Here is a 20,522-nt window from a genome sequence, read left to right on the forward strand (position 1 = left end):
AGACTAAGGGTCCATCAAGCCCAGCATCCTTTCTCCAACAGTGGCCAATCCAGGCCATAAGAACCTGGCAAGTACCCAAAAACTAAGTCTTCCATGTTACCATTGTTAATGGCTATTCTCTAAGTGAACTTAATAGCAGCTATACTAACTGCACTAACCACGTCCTCTGGCAATAAATTCTAGAGTATAATTGTGCATTGAGTGAAAAAGAACTTTCTCAGATTAGTTTTAAATGTGCCACATGCTAACTTCATGGAGTACCCCCTAGTCTTTCTATTATCCGAAAGCGTAAATAACAGATTCACATCTACCCGTTCTCGACCTCTCATGATTTTAAACACCTCTATCATATCCCCCCCTCAGCTGTCTCTTCTCCAAGCTGAAAAGTTCTAACCTCTTTAGTCTTTCCTCGGGGGAGCTGTTCCATTCCCCTTATCATTTTGGTAGCCCTTCTCTGTACCTTCTCCATTGCAATTATATCTTTTTTGAGATGCGGCGACCAGAATTGTACACAGTATTCAAGGTGCGGTCTCACCATGGAGCGATACAGAGGCATTATGATATTTTCTGTTTTATTCACCATTCCTTTTCTAATGATTCCCAACATTCTGTTTGCTTTTTTGACTACCGCAGCACACTGAACCGACGATTTCAATGTGTTATGACTCCTAGATCTTTCTTGGGTTGTACCTAATATGGAACCCAACATTGTATAACTATACCATGGGTTATTTTTCCCTATATGCATCACCTTGCACTTATCCACATTAAATTTCATCTGCCATTTGGAAGCCCAATTTTCCAGTCTCACAAGCTCTTCCTGCAAATTATCACAATCTGCTTGTGATTTAACTACTCTGAACAATTTTGTGTCATCTGCAAATTTGATTGTCACTCGTATTTCTTTCCAGATAATTTATAAATACATTAAAGTAAGGGTCCCAATACAGATCCCTGAGGCACTCCACTGCTCACTCCCTTCCACTGAGAAAATTGTCCATTTAATCCTACTCTCTGTTTCCTTTCTTTTAGCCAGTTTGCAATCCACGAAAGGACATTGCCACCTATCCCCAGACTTTTTACTTTTCCTAGAAGCCTCTCATGAGGGACTTTGTCAAATGCCTTCTGAAAATCCAAGTATACTACATCTACCGGTTCACCATTATCCACATGTTTATTAACTCCTTAAAAAAAAGTGAAGCAGATTTGTGAGGCAAGACTTGCCTTGGGTAAAGCCATGTTGACTTTGTTTCATTTAACCATGTCTTTCTATATGTTCTGTGATTTTGATGTTTAGAACACTTTCCACTATTTTTCCTGGCACTGAAGTAAGGCTAACCGGTCTGTAGTTTCCTGGATCGCCCCTGGAGCCCTTTTTAAATATTGGGGTCACATTTGCTATCCTCCAGTCTTCAGGTACAATGGATGATTTTAATGATAGGTTACAAATTTTTACTAGTAGGTCTGAAATTTCATTTTTTTAGTTCCTTCAGAACTCTGGAGTGTGTACCATCCGGTCCAGGTGATTTACTACTCTTCAGTTTGTACCACATCCTCTAGGTTCACTGTGATTTGATTCAGTCCATCTGAATCATTACCCATGAAAACCTTCTCCGGTACGGGTACCTCCCCAACATCCTCTTCAGTAAACACTGAAGCAAAGAAATAATTTAATCTTTCCGCAATGGCCTTATCTTCTCTAAGTGCCCCTTTAACCCCTTGATCATCTAACGGTCCAACTGACTCCCTCACAGGCTTTCTGCTTCGGCTATATTTAAAAAAGTTTTTACTGTGAGTTTTTGCCTCTACGGCCAACTTCTTTTCAAATTCTCTCGTAGCTTGTCTTATCAATGTCTTACATTTAACTTGCCAACGTTCATGCTTTATCCTATTTTCTTCTGTTGGATCCTTTTTCCAATTTTTGAATGAAGATCTTTTGGCTAAAATAGCTTCTTTCACCTCCCCTTTTGACCATGCCAATGTGTGGAATACGTCTGGACTGTGCTTCTAGAATGGTAATTTTTAACGATGGCCACACCTATTGGACATTTTTTACTCTTGTAGCTGCTGCTTTCAGTTTTTTTCTAACAATTTTTCTCATTTTATCAAAGTTTCTCTTTTGAATGTTTAGCACGAGAGCTGTGGATTTGCACACTGTTCCTCTTCCAGTCATTAAATCAAATTTGATCATATTATGATCACTATTGCCAAGCGGCCCCACCACCGTTACCTCTCTCACCAAGTCCTGCGCTCAACTGAGAATTACGTGTAAAATTGCTCCCTCCCTCGGTGGTTCCTGAACCAATTGCTCCATAAAGCTATCATTTATTACATCCAGGAACATTATCTCTCTAGCGTGTCCCGATAATAAATTTACTCAGTCAATATTGGGGTAATTGAAGTCTCCCATTATTACCGCACTACCAATTTGGTTAGCTTCCCTAATTTCTCTTAGCATTTCACTGTCCGTCTCATCATCTTGACCAGGTGGACGGTAGTATACTCCTATCACTATAGTCTTCCCTGACACACAAGGGATTTCTACCCATAAAGATTCAATTTTGTATTTAGTCTCATGCAAAATGTTTATCGTGTTGGACTCTATGCCATCCCCGACATAAAGCGCCACACCTCCTCCCGTGTGCTCCTCTCTGTCATTGCGATATAATTTGTACCTCGTTATAGCACTGTCCCATTGGTTATCCTCTTTCCACCATGTCTCTGCGATGTCAATTAAGTCTAGGTCATTATTCAATGCTATACATTCTAATTCTCCCATCTTCTTAGACTTCTGGCATTAGCATACAAACATTTCAAAGTTTGTATGCTAATGCCATACAATGCCTAAAAGTAATCACTTACCCAGAGCTTCCACTTATATTTAAAGGATACAGATTTGCAATCCAGTTCAAAAACAATTCTATGTTTGGTGAAGAGATTTGAACCATCTATAATAATGGAAATAGAATGGTTGACATCAAAGCAGCTCCATGGCAAAATAGTTCAATTCTGAGGCAGAACCATATGGTGATAGTATATGTGCACATCCTCCTCAAACTCTGAACATATGAAGGTAAGAGAGAATGTGGGAGACAAAGCATGCAGAAACAAGTACTCCACCTAGCCTGCTTCTCTGTTGCAGAACTTGGTATCATCCGCAAATAGACATACTTTACCTTCTATCCCTTCTGCAGTGTCACTCACAAAGATATTGAACAGAACCGGTTCGAAGACTGATCTGTGTGGCACTCCATGTAACATGGTTCTGTCTTCAGAGTAGGTTCTCTTTACCATCAAGCTGCAATTCAAATAGATCACATTGAGTGCTCTTCCTCAATCCTATTCTCTAGTCATCCAATCAAAAAAAAAAAATCAGATTTGTCAAAGGACCTTCCCTCTGTAAATCCATGCTGCCTCAGGTCCTGCAACCCACCAGATTGTAGATAATTCACTATCATTTCCTTCAGCAGGGTCTCCCTTATTTTTCCCACCACTGATGCAAGACTAACTTACCTGGAGTTTCCAGCCTCCTCTCTGCTCCCACTCTTGTGAAGTGGGACCAACACTTCTGTTCTCCAATCCTGAGGCACCACGCCCGTTTCCGGGGAACTATTGAAAAGGTCCTTCAGCAGACCCGCCAGCACATCTGAGTTCCCTCAGTATCCTGGGATGTACCTCATCCAGAGTTTCATCTACCCCGTCCCCATCTATGATCTTGTCTACCAGTACTGGTCCTTCTCCAGGGTCTTCTTTAGTGAACAGTGAACTGAAGTATTTGTTTAATATTTCTGCCATTGCTTCTTCTCTCTCCGCACATTGCTCCTTGTCACCTTTCAATTTCACTATACCACTTCAGACCTTTCTTCTTTCTCTGATATATCTGAAAAATGTTTTGTCACCTCGCTTTACCTCTTTGTCAATCCTTTCTTTCGCTTGATGTTTTGCTTTCCTGAATTTTTTTGTCTCTTTGTTTCACTAGGTATTCTTTCTTATGTTCCTCTTTATGGGATGCTTTATACTTCTTCTTGAATGCTGTTCTTTTGCCTTTATTTTTTCGAGGATCTCTTTGCTCCTCCCCCCTTCTCTTGCTCTTTCAACTGAGCAACACTACAGCCAGCCTTTTTAACATGTTTAACAGGTAAACTGGGAATTTTTTTTATCCTTTCCAATAGTACTTGGACTTACAGGCACTTGATGAAGCTAATAGATAGCACTTTTAAAGGAAATCAGAGAGTGTATTTTTTTCACTCAGCATACAAATTGGAATTTGTTGTTGGAGGATTTGAAAATAGTGTAACTCGGTTTAAAAAGGCTTTACCTTTGCTTCATTTCCATCTGCTGGTAGAGGCGCATAACCCATTGGGTGTGAATTAACCTGTCTTCATTAGAGAAAAGGAAATTATCAAGTAAATAGTAATTTCTCATTATAGCTATGTAATGAAGAATCAGGATGAGACCAGTGCTTGAGTATATTTAGCCCTGCAGTGGATGTAGCCTTTGACAAGGTGCTCAAATGAGCTATTTTCAAAAAGTGGCTAAGATTCCATTTAGGACTCACTGCAGCTATTGTCTTTTGAAGATGAGACCTATTTCTGATTAAGCTTTTTATCAATACTGTTTAAGTTTTTTGCAATTTTAGACAAATGTTAAAATAAATTTCAAAACTAATAGTTGCACAAAAACTTTTATTCCTCAGTTGTGCAACTTTCTGTTCATTTATCTGTATATTTTAGTAGTAATGGGGATCCAATTTGCTTATTGCTAATTAATATTTCATATAGTTCAAATGAATTATTTATTACCTTCTACCCTAACTAAAAAGAAAGGGATACAGGCTCCAGGAGATGTTTATAGTTTGTGGTGTACTTCTTTCTGACAGCAGTTGGTAGGGCCATAAACCAGACTAGGAAAAATTCTGAGACTATGAATGATGAAGGCTTTGGTTTAAAAAAAAAAAAAAAAATCATCCCTATTTGCTTTGGAGATGGACAAGATGCAATCCTCTTCTATCTGGAATCTGCACAGGAGCTCTGCTGCTTCAGCGAAGGCTCCGTTGCCCCTAATTAAAACCAATTCCTGTGGCAAAACACAGCCCCAGCTGCAAAAGAGCTGTGAAGCTGACAGGTGAGTGCTTCTGCTACCTACTTGAAGGACCAGGGTCTGCAGGGGGAATGGGAAGTGTATTAGGTGGGTCCTTCAAAAGAGCAGCTTGTATGGTGTGAGGTGCCTTCCCCTCCTTTAGCAGATCTATGGATTTAAAGAGCATTACCAAGGGAAATACAATAACAATGAAAATCAGTGACTATAAAGGTTAAAAGTTTGCATGAGATATGGACATGTTCAAAAATACCAACTTAGCAACCCCGATAAAATATACGTATTAAAAACCATTAAAGGAAGACCATACAACTACTCGTGTGATTAAATGGTGAGGTGAAAGAGAAAGCTAAAGACGTCTTTCATAAAATGGAAAACAGCTTCAAATTATACCAGGCGTCGCGCGACAAAGGGGTTTTCCCCTTTGTGCTCCCCTTCGTGCTAACCTTTGTGCTTCTTCTAATATAATTGTATTTATGTTTATGTTAATAATTTAACTTTTATTAATGTTATTTAGCTTTTTGCTTTGTTTAAAATTATTTCATTATTGATGTTTAAATGTATTTAGACTAAGGAATTTTACTTCCTGCTTATTCTGTTTCATTGTAAACCGGTTTGATATGCATTTTATGCAGGAAAATCGGTATTAAAAAACTATAAATAAATAAATGAGTAAAATAGAAAAGAGCATTAAAGCACTGACAGGTTCCTTATAAAACATCAATCAGGCAAGCCAAGAGAATTAAATATATATATATGTATATAGTGTAATAGTGTCAAAAAAACTTTTTCAAGTACATTTTAAGCAAGGAGCCTATGAGGAAGGCAGATGGACCACTTGATGACTAAGAACCGGATTTTAAAATCCCTATCCGCGTAAAGCCCTGGGCAGCGTCTAAGTCCTGGGGTTTTGCAAAAGGGGTGGTCCGGGGGCAGGGCTAGAGACCTCCATTTGCCTCTGTGTCGGAGGATCGTGTGCTGGCAGGCTGCCAGCATGCGAAACTTGCGCCTTCCCGGAGGCAGGCGCAAAAGGTAAGACGGGGGGAAGGTTAGAAACGGGGGAAGGCCGTGGGTTTCTGAGTGCGTAAGATGCACTAGTGTGCACCCCGTTGCGCGTGCCGACCCCTGATTTTATAACATGCGTGCACGTTATAAAATCGGGCGTACATGTGTGTGCACTGGGGGCAGCACGTGCACATGTACGCCTGCGTGTAGGTTTGAAAATGTACCCGTCAGAGTAAAAGGGAACACAGGGAAGGCAGAGCCAGATCAGAAAAATGTAACTAATTCTTTGTTCTTTATAGAGGAGAGAGTTGGGGAGACACCCACACCAGTAATGTTCTTGGGTTGTGATTTGTTTCAGTTCTAATTCATTGTGAAAACTGAGATGTAATAGAGCAAATTAAAAGCAAGAAATCATCAGGACTAGATGCTATTCATCCCCTATTAACTAGGTTAGAAATGTTCTTAAATAGGTTACTGATTACTAATAATAAGTCTACAGTACCTGAGGACTGGAAGCTAGCTAATTAAAGCCAATTTTTAAAAAGGGCTTCAGTGTGATCTGGGAAACTATAGACCAGTGAGCCTGAAATTGGTGCTGGGTAAAATGATGGAAGCTATTTTTGAAAATAAAATTACTGATAATGTGGCTAGAGTAGGCTTGATGCATAAGAGCCAACATGGATTTAGCAAAGGGCAGTCTTGCTTAACACACTTAGATTTTTTTTTTTAAAGTGTTAATAAACATGGATAAAGGATGACCAGCTTGATTATTTATAGTGCATCTGGATTTTCAGAAGGCATTTGACCCTCAAGAGAGACTAAATAGTTTTTACAATGGAGGAAGGTAAATAGCGTGCTGTAAGGATTTCTTCTGGGACTGGTGCTATTTCAGGTATTCATAAAATAATCTGGAAAAGGAAGCAATGAGTGTGGTGATCAAATTTACAGTTGACACAAAATGATTCAAAGTTGTTAAAACAAACAGAGTGAGGAACTGCAGAAAGATAGTATGAGAGTGGGGAACTGAACATTTAAATGTGAGATGAAATCCAATGTGGTCAAGTGCAACATGATGCACATAGAGAAAAATAATCCAAACTATAGCTACACAATGCTGGGTTTTGTATTACAAGTAACCACCTAAGAAAAGGATCTTGCAATTAATATGGACAACAACGTCTTGTGCAGCGGTAGTCAACGCAAATAGCATGTTAGAAATGATCTGAAAAGGAATAGAATATAAAACTGAATATCCTAATGCCTCTGTATTGATCCATGGTGCCTCTGTCTTGAGTATTGAGTGCAGTTCTGGTCACCCCAATCTAAGATAAAATGAGACTAGAAAAAGTGCAGAGAGGCAACAAAAATGATAAAGGGGATGGATTGTCTTCCTTATGTTGAAAACTTAGGGCTGTTTAACTTGAAGAGGTGAGGATGTGGTGAAAGCTATTAGTGTAGCTGCGTTTAAAAAAGGTTTGGACAGGTTCCTGGAGGAAAATTCCATAAACCAGTAAGGTGGACTTGCAGAAATCTACTACTTTCCCCTGGGCTATGCAGCATGGAATCTACCGATCTTTTGGGATCCTGCCAGGTACTTGTGACTTGGAAACAGGATACTGGGCTGGAAGGACTTTGCTCTGGCTCAGTATGGCATATCTTATGTTTTTACGTATGTCAACTGTTAAAACAATTTTCTTAAGTATAATAAAAGATAAAATGCACTTTGCCAGGAGTGAGTTCAGCTTCCATGCTCATTCAGCCCTGAGGAGTGGGGACTGGGTGGCTCAGGGAAAGAGGCATATTATACAGTCTTTCATCTCTAGGCCATTCGATGTGGGATATGTGAAATGAAATATCACGCCAGGTTCAGGAGCCATAGCAGAAACAGTCACCTCATGGCTCCTGTTGACTTCTTATGAATCTGAGCTTTGCACATCTGCCCACTGACAGGTCGATCCAGTAAGGCCGCGGTAGAAACAGTGCGGTAGTGTCAGGCGCACCCTTCCTCCCCGCACTCACAGTTCTCTTCACTAACTCCCCGATACTCTCCTCTAATCGCATGCAAATGCATGCCGCAGCTTTAAAGCGGTAGGGAAGGGTTATGGCCGCGTAACCCATTTTACTGTATAGGCGCTTAATACAGCGCCTATACAGTAACCAGGGTGCGCTGGTACCTGTCATTTCAAATGAATGTGCGCCTGTGCGACCCCTGCGATTCGGCGCTCAAGGCAGTCACATGCCGTGACGTCACGCCTTGAGCGCCCAATCGCAGGGGTCGCACAGGCGCGCATTCATTCACTGCCGGTGGGGGCTGCCGGGAGAGGCAGCCCCCACCGGCAGTGAATGAATTCATTCATCCAGGCGGAGGAGCCGGCTGCTTTCGCCACCGGCTCCTCCGCCTGGATGAATGAATTCATTCACTGCCGGGAGAGGCAGCCCCCACCGGCAGTGAATGCGCGCCTGTGCGGACCCGGCCTAGATTTAACACGCGACCACCCGCCGGCCATCTCGAACTAACGCGTGTCCCCCCGCTGCCCGGAACAGGCGCCCACCCGCCCGCGGCCTAGATTTAACACGCGACCACCCGGCTCCCGCCGCCTGGACCCAAGCCGGCTGCCTGGACCCACGCGGCCCTCCGACAGGTATTTAAAAATTTTTATTTTTTCTTCTGACAGGTTTTATGTGTCCCACATCATTACATTTTCTCGATCATCTCTGTATCACTTTTTTTTTAAATTGTGTTTTATTGTTTTTGAGTATCTTAAGCGGTGTCGATGGATTTATTACTAGACTCACAGTCCTAACTCCTACTAGGGGGAGGCGGTAAACTAACACGTTACGGCCGCGGCAAAACAGTGCGTTACTAATGAGAGAACCTGAGCGCGCGTTACGGTATCGGAGGGGAATAGCTAATTCCTTCATTATACAGCTAATTCGTTCATTTACATGCCGGGTGCGGGAAGGGTTACGCGTCTGTTTTAAGAAGCGCTACGGATGCGCAAAATTGGAGTCTGTATCGCTGGTTTGCCTTACGCGTCCGAATTGTGCGCAGCGAGCTCGTTACAGACGAGAAATCTTCAACTGAACTTTACTGGATCGACCTGTAAGTTATGAGGACACAAGCGAGTGCCCTAGGGTTACTAGTTTCATAGCATGGATGTCACAGACCTGTCCAGGACTAGATAATTAACATATTCCTGGCCTAATAGATGACTCAGGCTGCCTCTTGATGGGTGAAAAGCTAACAGATAAATCCAACAGTAGCCTGTCTTGTCCAGAAAATGACCAGAGGCTTTACCATAGGTGAACTCTAAGTTGCCCATACGCAATCCCTCCAGGTTGCTTATGTCTTCTGAAAGGCGCCTTCTTGTTGTGCTGCCCCTCTGCGTGAGACTCGGGAAAGCTCTTTTTCAGTTGCAGCACCTTAAGCTATGCAGGTCACTTCCAGAACCTCTACAATTGACCACTTGTCTCAAGACTTTTAAGAAAATGAAGACCTTATTTAATCTTGCATTTTCTGATATTTGAGGAGAGAAAGCTTCAGGCTGAGGCCTTTTTATATTGGTTTTGGTTTTAATCTTTTTGTATTTGTTTTTAGTTTGCTTTATAGTGCAGATTTTTAAGTATGTTTTAATTTGTGAGCTGTTCAGAATTGTGGTAATGTGGTAGTATATAAGAATTTTAAATAAATGTGTATTTTTGGGTAACAAAAACCACAAGATGCTCTCTCTTTTTTTTTTTTTTTTTGGACTAATGTTATTTTGAAATTAGGTAACAGATTGGTTACTCAGCAAGTAACAGCTGCTATCTAAACAGTCATACAACGTAAAGCTCAGTTTATTTTTATTTTTTTATTGAAAGTGGATTTAAATTTCTTGCATGATTTCATAATTCAATTCAGTTGTGTTCTGAAATGGTAAAGGTAATTGTGATGTTTGTCTTCAAAGGGGAAAAACCTCATTCTTGAAAACAGAACCTGGTTCTCTGGAATATTTGGTAAAAAACAGAGCGCTACCCTTGACAAAACGCCTCCCTTTGCCAGGGCAAAGCAATGCTACAATACAGGATCAGCCTGACCCTCTGCTCCCTCATCAGAAAAGAGTGGGGTTGTGCTTGGCAGCCTTACCTACAGTTTTCCAGTTCACTGAAACCTACCTGTAAACCACCTCTCTATGTGCCTAGGGATGGGCAGGAGCTAGCACTGCGCTGCCATGCACTTAGCTCTTCCCAGCAAAGTCTTCAAGTTTATGGCGTCAACTGTGTCTCGTCTCCCATCTCTGACAACCACATGCTGGAGGCCTACAGTAGGAAACCCAAACTGGAGCTTCATGTGTATTTACCCACTGGAGCAATCCACGTGCAAGATTCCACGCCCTCCAAGGCTTTGGATGAAGGATTCGTGGAGGAAGTAGACATTAGAAAAGTCGGAGAGATGGCATGAACATGAAGGCAGGTGCTGGTGTTTAACAATAGGGGTAGAGTGAAGATGATTCTGTTGTATGGAGTCCACTTGTGTGCACTATGCTGCACCCAAAATCTCAACCAGGCTAGCCCAGCTGCCTGCTGCTAAGCAATTAAAGTCTTGTATGCAACTACGGCCCCACTGTAATAAAATGTGAACTTCAGTGTCTGTTTTCTTTACTCCCACACTAAAGGTTAACTCCTGCCGCATTAAGCTAATTGTATACTAATACATCATGTGTAAAAGCCTGCTTAGCATGCATAAAACAAGTTTTAATTGCATTGTGTACAAAAACCATTATTTGTGCACATAAAAGTTGTCCCTAATGCATGTTTTATGCACACAACTCTTGTGCTAACGCTCCTTTTACTAACTGTAGCACCAAAACTTTTGTTCCACCTCTACCAGGAGTTAAATTTCCAGCATTAAAAAAACATGAGTTAGCTATGCACCAATACAGAGAGCGGTGTAGGCTTAAATGTTTTGATTAACATGAGATTTGCATGCAAGTGTATTGATCTGTGTGCACTCTGGGGCAGATTTTCAAAGCCCTACGCGTGCTGGGCCTATTTTCAAAAGGCCTGGCGGCGTGCATAAAGCCCTGGGAAGTGTGTAAGTCCTGGGGCTTGAAAAAAAAAATGGATGGGCTGTGGGCGGGGCCAGAGCCTCCAGGCACAGCGGCCAATATGCCCTTGTGCTGGGGATTGCGGGCTGGCCATCGGCTGGCGCGTGCACCCTACGCCTGCCTGGAGGCATGTGCAACTTATAAAATAAAGGTTTGGGGGGGTTTAGGTAGGATTGGGGGGTAGGTTAAGGAGGGAAGGGGGAAAGCCAGCAGGGATCCCCAAGGGCTCTGCGCGCGCAAGGTGCACTATTGTGCACCCACCTTGCGCGTGCCGACCCTGGATTTTATAGCATGCGCGTGGCTGCGCCGGGTTGCACGCACAAATGTACGCCCTGCGCGCAGGTATTAAAATCCGGCCCTAAACTTCTTGTTATTCTGGGAGAGAAGCTATGTCCACCTTCTTACATCAGGGCCTAAGTATGAAAAACAATAGAAATGAGGGTACGGTATCTGGTTTAAATGTTCTAAAAACTTACAAATGTAAAAATGTCCTGTAGCCTGGCTTATCTTGGCTTGCTTTTGTATGTTCTAAGTGTGCAGAAAGGCGCCAATGCCACATTCTTTTGACGTAAGGTAGAAAATTCAAATACAGGCAATAAACAAATTTCACTTGCAAGTGATAGCGCACCCTGATTAAGCTGGGAGCACTGCAAGCAGCACTCACACAGCAACACAGAGCTCTGCCCATCTTTACTCCCACAACCTACAGCAAAGTTCGCGGGAGAGCGGGCAAGCGCCCAGGCCACTCTCCTGGGCGCGCGACCCAGTAAAATAATTTATGTAAATGAGGGCCCGCGGTAAAAGGAGGCGCTAGGGACACTAGAGCGGCCCTAGCGCCTCCTTTTTGACCAGCAGCGGCTGTCAGTGGGTTTGACAGTCGACGCTCAATTTTACCGGTGTCGGTTCTTGAACCCGCTGACAGCCATGGGTTCGGCAAACAGACGTCGGGTAAATTGAGCGTCCGTGTTCCAACCTGTGGGCATTTTTAATTATTTTTTTTTTTACTTTGGGGACCTCAGACTTAATATCACCATGATATTAAGTCGGAGGGTGCACAGAAAAGCAGTTTTTTTCTGCTTTTCTGTGCACTTCTCCAGTGCCGGCTGAAATTAACGGCAGACTTTGGCAGGCGTTAATTTCTGAAAGTAAATGTGTGGCTTGGCTGCACATTTTACTTTCTGAATCGTGCAGGAATAACTAATGGGCCCATCAACGTGCATTTGCATGTTGCGGGCGCTATTAGTTTCAGGGGGGGTTGGACGCGCGTTTTCGACCCCTTACTGTATAAGGGGTAAAAATAGCGCATTGAAAGTGCGCAGCCAAACGCGGGCTAACAGTGCGCTCCGCTGGAGTGCACTTGATATCGGCCCGATTATTAGCATGATAATTTAACAACTGTTGTCAAAGTAATACAAAGAATTTTGAAAAAGGAAGAAAAATAAGTCATCGTGTTATAGGTTATGGAAAGTACAATATTGGGACATGGCTCAGGTTTTGGTGCTGTATTGACTGATAATGTCTGGCCTACCCTGGCATATTCCCTACTGTTCCCTCACAGGGCACCTCAAGTCTACCCTGCAGCACCTGCTATTCCAGTACCACCCCCTTTCCCCACGCGCGCACACACAGAACTCTTATCAATGCACCTCACTCCTGCTCTGCAGCACCCCCTCCTATTCCAGTACTGCCCCTCTGTCCCCACCACACACACATAGACACTCAGCTCTGCCAGTATTAGAGATGTGAATCGTGTCCTCGATCGTCTTAACGATCGATTTCGGCTGGGAGGGGGAGGGAATCGTATTGTTGCCGTTTGTGTGTGTAAAGTATCGTGATAATCGTTAAAATCGTGAGCCGGCACACTAAAACCCCCTAAAACCCACCCCCGACCCTTTAAATTAAACCCCCCCCCCCCCCCAATGCCTTAAATTACCTGGTGGTCCAGCGGCACACTAAAACCCCTAAAACCCACCCCGACCCTTTAAATTAAATCCCCCCACCCTCCCGAACCCCCCCCCCAAATGCATTAAATTACCTGGGAGTCCTCCGTAGCGGCGGTCCATGGCTAAATCGGGGGAAGGGGGAGAGCACGAAAACCGGCACACTAAATCGTGAGGTCTTCTGTCGGCGCCATTTTTCAAAATGGCCGCCGCAAAATGGCGGCGGCCATAGACGAAAACGATTCGAAGCAAGAGGTCGTTCTGGACCCCCACTGGACTTTTGGCAAGTCTTGTGGGGGTCAGGAGGTCCCCCCAAGCTGGCCAAAAGTTCCTGGGGGTCCAGCGGGGGTCAAGGAGCGATTTCTTGCCGCGAATCGTTTTCCGTACGGAAAATGGCACCGGCAGGAGATCGACTGCAGGAGGTCGTTCAGCGAGGTCCGGACCTCTCGCGAGGGTTCCGGACCTCGCTGAACGACCTCTTGGGGGGGGGTTCGGGAGGGTGGGGGAATTTAATTTTAAGGGTCGGGGTGGGTTTTAGGGGGTTTTAGTGTGCCGGTTTTCCTGCCCTCCCCCTTCCCCCGATTTACGATTTTTTGACGATAAATCGGGGGAATTGGTATTGTATCGTGGCCCTAACGATTTTTGATGATTTAAAATATATCGGACGATATTTTAAATCATCAAAAAACGATTCACATCCCTAGCCAGTATACCTCATTCCTGACCTGCAGCACCCCTCCTATTCCAGTACCCGTCGGTATCCCCCACCACAAACACACACATAGACACTCAGCAATGCCAGTATACCTCATTCCTGACCTGCAGCACCTGCTATTCCAGTACCACCCCCCACCCACGCACACACACAGAACTCTTATCAATGCATCTCACTCCTGCTCTGCAGCACCCCCTCCTATTCCAGTACTGCCCCCCACCACACACACACATAGACACTCAGCTATGCCAGTATACCTCATTCCTGACCAGCACCCCCTCCTATTCCAGTACTGCCCCCCCCCCCGCCCCCACCATACACATAGACACTCAGCTCTGCCAGTGTACCTCATTCCTGTCCTGCACCCCTCCTATTCCAGTACTGCCCCCCCACCACACACACACATAGACACTCAGCTCTGCCAGTATACCTCATTCCTAACCTGCAGCACCCCTTCTATTCCAGTACTGCCCCTCTGTCCCCACCACACACACACATAGACACTCAGCTCTGCCAGTGTACCTCATTCCTAACCTGCAGCACCCCCTCCTATTCCAGTACTGCCCCTCTGTCCCCACCACACACACACATAGACATTCAGCTCTGCCAGTGTACCTCATTCCTGTCCTGCACCCCTCCTATTCCAGTACTACCCTCCACCACACACACACGTAGACACTCAGCTCTGCCAGTGTACCTCATTCCTGTCCTGCACCCCTCCTATTCCAGTACTACCCTCCACCACACACACATAGACATTCAGCTCTGCCAGTGTACCTCATTCCTGTCCTGCACCCCTCCTATTCCAGTACTACCCCTCCACCACACACACACGTAGACACTCAGCTCTGCCAGTGTACCTCATTCCTGTCCTGCACCCCTCCTATTCCAGTACTACCCTCCACCACACACACACATAGACATTCAGCTCTGCCAGTATACCTCATTCCTGTCCTGCACCCCTCCTATTCCAGTACTACCCTCCACCACACACACACGTAGACACTCAGCTCTGCCAGTGTACCTCATTCCTAACCTGCAGCACCCCCTCCTATTCCAGTACTACCCTCCACCACACACACATAGACACTCAGCTCTGCCAGTGTACCTCATTCCTAACCTGCAGCACCCCTCCTATTCCAGTACTGCCCCTCTGTCCCCACCACACACACACATAGACACTCAGCTCTGCCAGTGTACCTCATTCCTAACCTGCAGCACCCCCTCCTATTCCAGTACTACCCTCCACCACACACACACATAGACACTCAGCTCTGCCAGTATACCTCATTCCTAACCTGCAGCACCCCCTCCTATTCCAGTACTGCCCCCCCCACCACACACACACATAGACACTCAGCTCTGCCAGTATACCTCATTCCTAACCTGCAGCACCCCCTCCTATTCCAGTACTGCCCCCCCACCACACACACACATAGACACTCAGCTCTGCCAGTATACCTCATTCCTGTCCTGCACCCCTCCTATTCCAGTACCACCCCCCACCCACGCACACACACAGAACTCTTATCAATGCATCTCACTCCTGCTCTGCAGCACCCCCTCCTATTCCAGTACTGCCCCCCACCACACACACACATAGACACTCAGCTATGCCAGTATACCTCATTCCTGTCCTGCACCCCTCCTATTCCAGTACTGCCCCCCCACCACACACACACATAGACACTCAGCTCTGCCAGTGTACCTCATTCCTAACCTGCAGCACCCCCTCCTATTCCAGTACTGCCCACCCCCACCATACACATAGACACTCAGCTCTGCCAGTGTACCTCATTCCTAACCTGCAGCACCCCCTCCTATTCCAGTACTGCCCCCCCCCACCCCCACCATACACATAGACACTCAGCTCTGCCAGTGTACCTCATTCCTAACCTGCAGCACCCCCTCCTATTCCAGTACTGCCCCTCTGTCCCCACCACACACACATAGACACTCAGCTCTGCCAGTGTACCTCATTCCTGTTCTGAAACACCCCCTCCTATTCCAGTACTACCCTCCACCACACACACATAGACATTCAGCTCTGCCAGTATACCTCATTCCTGTCCTGCACCCCTCCTATTCCAGTACTGCCCCCCCACCACACACACACATAGACACTCAGCTCTGCCAGTGTACCTCATTCCTGACCAGCACCCCCTCCTATTCCAGTACTGCCCCCCCACCACACACACACATAGACACTCAGCTCTGCCAGTATACCTCATTCCTGTCCTGCACCCCTCCTATTCCAGTACTGCCCCCCCACCACACACACACATAGACACTCAGCTCTGCCAGTATACCTCATTCCTAACCTGCAGCACCCCTCCTATTCCAGTACTGCCCCTCTGTCCCCACCACACACACATAGACACTCAGCTCTGCCAGTGTACCTCATTCCTAACCTGCAGCACCCCCTCCTATTCCAGTACTGCCCCTCTGTCCCCACCACACACACACATAGACACTCAGCTCTGCCAGTGTACCTCATTCCTAACCTGCAGCACCCCTCCTATTCCAGTACTACCCTCCACCACACACACACATAGACACTCAGCTCTGCCAGTATACCTCATTCCTGTCCTGCACCCCTCCTATTCCAGTACTGCCCCCCCACCACACACACATAGACACTCAGCTCTGCCAGTATACCTCATTCCTGTCCTGCACCCCTCCTATTCCAGTACTACCCTCCACCACACACACACATAGACACTCAGCTCTGCCAGTATACCTCATTCCTGTCCTGCACCCCTCCTATTCCAGTACTGCCCCCCCACCACACACACACATAGACACTCAGCTCTGCCAGTATACCTCATTCCTAACCTGCAGCACCCCTCCTATTCCAGTACTGCCCCTCTGTCCCCACCACACACACATAGACACTCAGCTCTGCCAGTATACCTCATTCCTGTCCTGCACCCCTCCTATTCCAGTACTACCCTCCACCACACACACACATAGACACTCAGCTCTGCCAGTATACCTCATTCCTAACCTGCAGCACCCCCTCCTATTCCAGTACTGCCCCTCTGTCCCCACCACACACACATAGACACTCAGCTCTGCCAGTATACCTCATTCCTGTCCTGCACCCCTCCTATTCCAGTACTACCCTCCACCACACACACACATAGACACTCAGCTCTGCCAGTATACCTCATTCCTGTTCTGAAACACCCCCTCCTATTCCAGTACTGCCCCTCTGTCCCCACCACACACACATAGACACTCAGCTCTGCCAGTATACCTCATTCCTGCTCTGCAGCACCCCCTCCTATTCCAGTACTGCCCCTCTGTCCCCACCACACACACATAGACACTCAGCTCTGCCAGTATACCTCATTCCTGTTCTGAAACACCCCCTCCTATTCCAGTACTGCCCCTCTGTCCCCACCACACACACATAGACACTCAGCTCTGCCAGTATACCTCATTCCTGCTCTGCAGCACCCCCTCCTATTCCAGTACTGCCCCTCTGTCCCCACCACACACACATAGACACTCAGCTCTGCCAGTGTACCTCATTCCTGTTCTGAAACACCCCCTCCTATTCCAGTACTGCCCCCCCACCACACACACATAGACACTCAGCTCTGCCAGTGTACCTCATTCCTGTTCTGAAACACCCCCTGCTACTCCAGTACTGCAACCCTCCTGCACTGCTCTGCTGATGCTTGTCATTCCTGCCCCTGGTATTCCAGTACTAGTGTAGGGAATTTACAAAATGCACTCATGTTAAGTCTCTAGCAAAATAATTTCATGTGGACCAAAAATTGAACAATGACTCAGTTTTCCTGGGTTTTCACTGCTGTATCATAGGGGTGGCAATTGGCTTCAGATTTGTTCAACAAACGATCCAGTCCTGGGTTTATTATTCCACTGCGTGCAGGGACTTGTAGTATTACCGTCGATCCAGTCCTGGGTTTATTATTCCACCGCGTGCAGGGACTTGTAGTATTACCGTCGATCCAGTCCTGGGTTTATTATTCCACCGCGTGCAGGGACTTGTAGTATTACCGTCGATCCAGTCCTGGGTTTATTATTCCACCGCGTGCAGGGACTTGTAGTATTACCGTCGATCCAGTCCTGGGTTTATTATTCCACCGCGTGCAGGGACTTGTAGTATTACCGTCGATCCAGTCCTGGGTTTATTATTCCACCGCGTGCAGGGACTTGTAGTATTACCGTCGATCCAGTCCTGGGTTTATTATTCCACCGCGTGCAGGGACTTGTAGTATTACCGTCGATCCAGTCCTGGGTTTATTATTCCACCGCGTGCAGGGACTTGTAGTATTACCGTCGATCCAGTCCTGGGTTTATTATTCCACCGCGTGCAGGGACTTGTAGTATTACCGTCGATCCAGTCCTGGGTTTATTATTCCACCGCGTGCAGGGACTTGTAGTATTACCGTCGATCCAGTCCTGGGTTTATTCATTCCACCGCGTGCAGGCACTTGTAGTATTACCGTCGATCCAGTCCTGGGTTTATCATTCCACCGCGTGCAGGCACTTGTAGTATTACCGTCGATCCAGTCCTGGGTTATCATTCCACCGCGTGCAGGCACTTGTAGTATTACCGTCGATCCAGTCCTGGGTTTATTCATTCCACCGCGTGCAGGGACTTGTAGTATTACCGTCGATCCAGTCCTGGGTTTATTATTCCACCGCGTGCAGGGACTTGTAGTATTACCGTCGATCCAGTCCTGGGTTTATTATTCCACCGCGTGCAGGGACTTGTAGTATTACCGTCGATCCAGTCCTGGGTTTATTATTCCACCGCGTGCAGGGACTTGTAGTATTACCGTCGATCCAGTCCTGGGTTTATTATTCCACCGCGTGCAGGGACTTGTAGTATTACCGTCGATCCAGTCCTGGGTTTATTATTCCCACCGCGTGCAGGGACTTGTAGTATTACCGTCGATCCAGTCCTGGGTTTATTATTCCACCGCGTGCAGGGACTTGTAGTATTACCGTCGATCCAGTCCTGGGTTTATTATTCCACCGCGTGCAGGGACTTGTAGTATTACCGTCGATCCAGTCCTGGGTTTATTATTCCACCGCGTGCAGGGACTTGTAGTATTACCGTCGATCCAGTCCTGGGTTTATTATTCCACCGCGTGCAGGGACTTGTAGTATTACCGTCGATCCAGTCCTGGGTTTATCATTCACCGCGTGCAGGCACTTGTAGTATTACCGTCGATCCAGTCCTGGGTTTATTATTCCACCGCGTGCAGGGACTTGTAGTATTACCGTCGATCCAGTCCTGGGTTTATTATTCCACCGCGTGCAGGGACTTGTAGTATTACCGTCGATCCAGTCCTGGGTTTATTATTCCACTGCGTGCAGGCACTTGTAGTATTACCGTCGATCCAGTCCTGGGTTTATTATTCCACCGCGTGCAGGGACTTGTAGTATTACCGTCGATCCAGTCCTGGGTTTATTATTCCACCGCGTGCAGGGACTTGTAGTATTACCGTCGATCAGTCCTGGGTTTATTATTCCACCGCGTGCAGGGACTTGTAGTATTACCGTCGATCCAGTCCTGGGTTTATTATTCCACCGCGTGCAGGGACTTGTAGTATTACCGTCGATCCAGTCCTGGGTTTATTATTCCACCGCGTGCAGGGACTTGTAGTATTACCGTCGATCCAGTCCTGGGTTTATCATTCCACCGCGTGCAGGCACTTGTAGTATTACCGTCGATCCAGTCCTGGGTTTATCATTCCACCGCGTGCAGGCACTTGTAGTATTACCGTCGATCCAGTCCTGGGTTTATCATTCCACCGCGTGCAGGCACTTGTAGTATTACCGTCGATCCAGTCCTGGGTTTATCATTCCACCGCGTGCAGGGACTTGTAGTATTACCGTCGATCCAGTCCTGGGTTTATTATTCCACCGCGTGCAGGGACTTGTAGTATTACCGTCGATCCAGTCCTGGGTTTATTATTCCACCGCGTGCAGGGACTTGTAGTATTACCGTCGATCCAGTCCTGGGTTTATTATTCCACCGCGTGCAGGGACTTGTAGTATTACCGTCGATCCAGTCCTGGGTTTATATTCCACCGCGTGCAGGGACTTGTAGTATTACCGTCGATCCAGTCCTGGGTTTATTATTCCACCGCGTGCAGGGACTTGTAGTATTACCGTCGATCCAGTCCTGGGTTTATTATTCCACCGCGTGCAGGGACTTGTAGTATTACCGTCGATCCAGTCCTGGGTTTATTATTCCACCGCGTGCAGGGACTTGTAGTATTACCGTCGATCCAGTCCTGGGTTTATTATTCCACCGCGTGCAGGGACTTGTAGTATTACCGTCGATCCAGTCCTGGGTTTATTATTCCACCGCGTGCAGGGACTTGTAGTATTACCGTCGATCCAGTCCTGGGTTTATCATTCCACCGCGTGCAGGCACTTGTAGTATTACCGTCGATCCAGTCCTGGGTTTATTATTCCACCGCGTGCAGGGACTTGTAGTATTACCGTCGATCCAGTCCTGGGTTTATTATTCCACCGCGTGCAGGGACTTGTAGTATTACCGTCGATCCAGTCCTGGGTTTATTATTCCACCGCGTGCAGGGACTTGTAGTATTACCGTCGATCCAGTCCTGGGTTTATTATTCCACCGCGTGCAGGGACTTGTAGTATTACCGTCGATCCAGTCCTGGG

The sequence above is a fragment of the Rhinatrema bivittatum genome, chromosome 11, assembly GCF_901001135.1.
Source record: "Rhinatrema bivittatum chromosome 11, aRhiBiv1.1, whole genome shotgun sequence".
In the NCBI taxonomy this organism is placed as follows: domain Eukaryota; kingdom Metazoa; phylum Chordata; class Amphibia; order Gymnophiona; family Rhinatrematidae; genus Rhinatrema; species Rhinatrema bivittatum.